General features: G+C 26.6%; 1 pseudogene; it reads left to right on the top strand.

Annotated features, from left to right (window-relative positions):
• The first annotated feature begins 461 nt into the window (after nt 1–461).
• Nucleotides 462–1369, top strand: LOC145066507 (casein kinase II subunit alpha-1-like; annotated as a pseudogene).
• The last annotated feature ends 3903 nt before the right edge of the window (nt 1370–5272 follow it).

The raw sequence follows: 5272 nt of genomic DNA, 5'->3' as shown, positions 1-5272 counted from the left end.
TCTTCGGTTTCCAAGACATGATGGAATTTTGTTTTTATTCGAAAAGTCCATAGCATAAATCAGAAAAAACCCATATACCCTTGTTAGCCTATATATGACTTGTTTTTTTTTCTAGACCTGAAAGTACCAAGCACGTGAAGATCAAGTTAGCTTTCCTTTGTTCATACCCATGTCATGTCAGCCCTTTATATAGATACAATAAGAAAAAATTTGGCTTCTTATCACAGATTTACTTTAAGTTCTAAGAAAAGAATGAATTCTTCCATATATAAAAATAATTTCATGCCAACGATGTTTTGCTTTAATTCCATTCCTTGAATAAACAAATCAGTTCATCCTTATATCCTTATATCTTTATCCTGTTAAGGACCAGATTATTTTCAAGGTCCGGTATCCAACATTAACATACTATGATATTTGATATTATATTTATGAGTTTCTGAGGTAACTTTATCTTTATCATGGGATTTGGTGAGAAGGGTAAAATGGTAAATTTTTTGAAGTTGGTACTAGTCTCTTATGTGGGGTTGCATGCATTGGATTATTGTCACTCACAAGGAATCATGCACAAAGATGTGAAGACTCGGTCGCATGTTTGCAGGAATGGTATATTTTTTTTTAATATTATACTGCTGACGTGACATTTTATTAATAAATCTCGCACAACAGTTTAACTTTTGATGTGGAAATTTCGCAAGGAAACTTTCTTTTATGGGCATGACAATCAGGATCAGCTTGTAAAAATTGCTAGGGTAATATTTTTTTCTTTTAAAAAGTATTAATGCAAGAATTAACAATTTAATAAAGTTTGTGAACTGAAAATAGGTGCTTGGGACTGATGAAATAAAAACATATTTGAACAAATATTAGTTAGAACTTGAACCGCAACTTGAAGCTATTGTTAGACGGTAATATTTAATCTTTAAAAAATTAAAAATATGTAATATTAAGATGTAATCGATATCATATACTAATGTATTATATTACTTTGTCATCAGGCATTGCAGGAAACCATGGTCAAAGTTTATGAATGCAGATAATCAGCATTCAGTATCTCCAAAGGTAATTAATTTAATCTTATAAATAAATTATTGGTTACTAAAACTAAATATAATTTTTCATTTCAGGCAATTGATTTTCTGGATAAACTCCTTCGCTATGATCATTAGGATAGGCTCACAACAAAAGAAGCAATGGTCATGTTACTTTTATTTTTGTTAATTTTTTTAATATAAGTGTTTATTTAAAAAACCTGATTTTATAAAATCATGAGTAATATGACAAAGTATATATTCTTTTTTTGGAATAGGCGCACCCTTATTTCATGCAAGTGAGGGCTGCATAAAACAACAGGATGCGGACACAGTAAGTGTGTGTAGGTTGGGTTGAATGAATATGTCGTAAAAGGTTGTTTTTATAGTAATGTTGCCATCACTTAGTAATGTTGCCATCACTTGAGGCAAGTTCACTTTTATATCATTATTTTACTATTAAAGCTAAATAAATATGATGTCACACAAACATGCTTAAAAGGTTTACTTGATATATATATATATATATATATATATATATATATATATATATATATATATATATATATATATATATATATATATATATATATATTAAGTTGTTAGGTTTTATTTGACACCCATACTAGTTTGGTTGATTTACATAAAGAAAGAACTTACTTGTTATATATATATATATATATATATATATATATATATATATATATATATATATATATATATATAGGATGCGGACACAGTAAGTGTGTAGGTTGGGTTGAATGAATGTGTCGTAAAACGTTGTTTTTATAGTAATGTTGCCATCACGTGAGGCAAGTTCACTTTTATATCATTATTTTACTATTAAAGCTAAATAAATATGATGTCACACAAACATGCTTAAAAGGTTAATTGATATATATATATATATATATATATATATATATATATATATATATATATATATATATATATATATATATATATATATATATTAAGTTGTTAGGTTTTATTTGACACCCATACTAGTTTGGTTGATTTACATAAAGAAAGAACTTACTTGTTATATATATATATATATATATATATATATATATATATATATATATATATATATATATATATATATAATACATTATAAAGGAAATCTCACTATTTTCAAAAATAGCTTCAATATAATAATATTATTTTTTTAAGACGTCCAAATGATTTAGCTCATGATACAAGTAACAACCAATAAAATAGTAATAAATTTATAACTTAACCCTATTTATGTGGAAAAGATAGGAAAATGTTCAATTTAAAATTATATTATGCGTAAACTAAAATTAATAAATCCTTATGTAAAATTGCAAATAAAAAACGTGTTCTATATATTATGGAAAATTGGAAATGCTAGGTAACGATTCAAAATTTAAACTGAAGGTTATAACTCACGCTTTTATTATTGAGGTTAATTAATACTTGGAAAATAAGTTAAATTATGTCTATAAATATTGATTATAATCTTTATCTTCATTATACAAAATACACAAAAATACAAGTTAATTATTACTTATTAATATAGATTATAAATATAAAGTGAAAATGAACGAAGACAAAGTTATTCATTGTTTTTTTAAGTTTAAAACTTTTACTTTCTAAAGAGTAAATTACATGAATGGTCGCTATGCTTTAGGGTAATTTGTGCATTTAGTCCTTAATTTATTTTTTAACTCGAAAGATTTCTATTGTTTGTTTTTTGTTACATACTTAGTCCCCGTCTTACCTAAAAATATTATTTTGTCCTTGATTTTTTTAATTCATTTAAATAAACACACTTCCAACCCCACCCCTCACCTTACCTTACCTACCCCATCATTTTTCCCTATTTAAATAATATGTTTTTTAGCTAAGACAGAGACTAAACCCGTAACAAAAACAAAAAGTAGGCACCAAACACGTAACAAAAACAAATAATATAGACCTTCCAAGTTAAAAAAATAAATTAGGGATCAAACGTGTAAATTACCCCAAATCATAGGAACCATTCGTGTAAATTACTCATTTTTAAATAAAGTGGTAATAAGCATTATTATACATATATACACATCATTTATATCAAATCTGAAAATTAGAATTATCAAAAATAAAAAATAATTTCAATATGAAGAAAATAAAACTATGCATTTTACATGAAATTTATTATTATTATTATATTTGAAAATGTTTGACAAAACAAGAAAGAAAATCTTAAATAAAAATAAATTCTTGACAATAAAAATCAAACATGTCTAATTTAAATCAACTTGAAACCTCCTATTTTAATATATTGATTAACCAATAAATTATTAAATAAAAAGGTTCCATATTATAACTTAATATGTACACCAGTATAAAAAGAAAATAAAAAATATACATAATATCAACAATCCTATAAAAAAATAGATGTTTAATTTGCTCTACTTTTTTTACAAAACTCTATAATATTGACATATTTTGATTTTTAATAAGAAACTATCGACATACTTAATATCCAAAACAATAATATAAGTTTATTTTATTAACAAAAAAATAATGCAACTTATATGTTAAACGAAAACAACATACAAATTATTTTGAAACAAAAAAAATGTACATTTATTTTTGACGAAAGATAATAATAAACTTTTCTTTTTAACCAAACCATGCGCAAACATAGTCCACTTCATTGTAGAGAAAACCAACATTTCCTAATTGTTGAGAACTTCACAAAACAAAACAAAAAAACAAAGATTTAAGATGAAACCGCTAACATACTGTTATTCAAAAAAAAAGTCAAAACCTAATTGAGTAGTTTTGAATAGATGATAACCTCATTAAATTACATCAATTTCGATCGATTCCAAGGAAAAACCTACACTGCACCAATCTTTAGAACCAAATGCAAAGTATACAATAAAAGGTACATTTTTTAAAACAAATCCTAGTAAAACCACATATCAATCATGTTACACACATTGACACTTCAAACATATCATTTACCTTAGATCATATTCAAGATCAATAATTCATTAAACAAAATTAATCCAATGACTCCGATCTATCAAATAAAAGAGCTAAACTTTATAGTTTTACCGTAACCTCCTGCATGTAGACACGTAGATTTGTAGAAACAACTATAGTATTTGATCGGCATAGTACTATACCTGAAGGCTAACTGCTCTAGATCGATCAAGGAAAACACATAGAAATTGAAGAAAATCAAAATCAAACCAATCTAATTGAAACTTCGACTGTAGAATCATCAAAACCCACACATAATTAATAGCTAATTAGTGATTCTAAATTCAGACGACAGGGGAGTAGTTCGGCTGGTGGAGGAAACTTTGTGGCACTTCATTTTGAAGTAAATTACTAAAAATGCCATAAGGTAACATATTCCGACTACCCTTTGTGTTGGACTACCGAATTAGTATCTATGATGACATTTACTTCCACGTCGGATTTTTCAACCGATCACTGTTTATTTGTAGAAATATAAATTATATAGAACTTTATGTATATTTAATAACAACATTTTTTTGAAACGACTAACACATGCACCTGCTACTCTATTCCTAGTCTAACATATATTGAACACATCATCAACATTAGTTGATGGACACATTTTCGTCAACTTCTGATTTCGTTAAACTACGAAACTGATAGTTTTATTTTATTTACTTATTTTAATAGTTTGTTTTAGTATATATTTCATTCATATTTTAGTTAATTTCTATGCAGATTTTTTTTTTTGTTATTTTATGACTATTTTGAATACTTTTTAGTGTTGTGAGCATAATTGCAAATTTTAAGGAGACTAGCAGAGCGGGATCTTTGGGAGCCGATTGGATTTGGACAACAATAAAGATTTTTAGGCTTAATATCTAGTGGAGGTGATACATAAAATGGGCTTTAGATGGATGAAACATTGAAAAAATGGTCTCTTAGTTAAACGAAGATGAAAGAATTTTTCGAGCATACGAGAATTAGTGATAAGGTAATTACGTGAGCTATGGATCATTTAGGGAAGCCAAATTGGGCTCAAATTGAAGAGAACTTGAAGAAAAATGGGCTAGAAGCTGATCGGACTCAAATTGGGCCAGTGGACTAATGTAGTGCATGCCCAACAAATGGAAATGACACATTCTTGAGTTGGTTTTACTTCACACAATCATAAAAACATTTACGTCAAACAACTTACAATCATTGACATCAAATACTTACAAACACTTTCATCAAACTTATATAAACAATGACAC

This window comes from Lactuca serriola, chromosome 1 (genome assembly GCF_051521515.1).
Source record: "Lactuca serriola cultivar US96UC23 chromosome 1, Lser_US96UC23_V15, whole genome shotgun sequence".
Lineage (NCBI taxonomy): Eukaryota > Viridiplantae > Streptophyta > Magnoliopsida > Asterales > Asteraceae > Lactuca > Lactuca serriola.
This window is presented reverse-complemented; position numbering and strand designations above follow the sequence as displayed.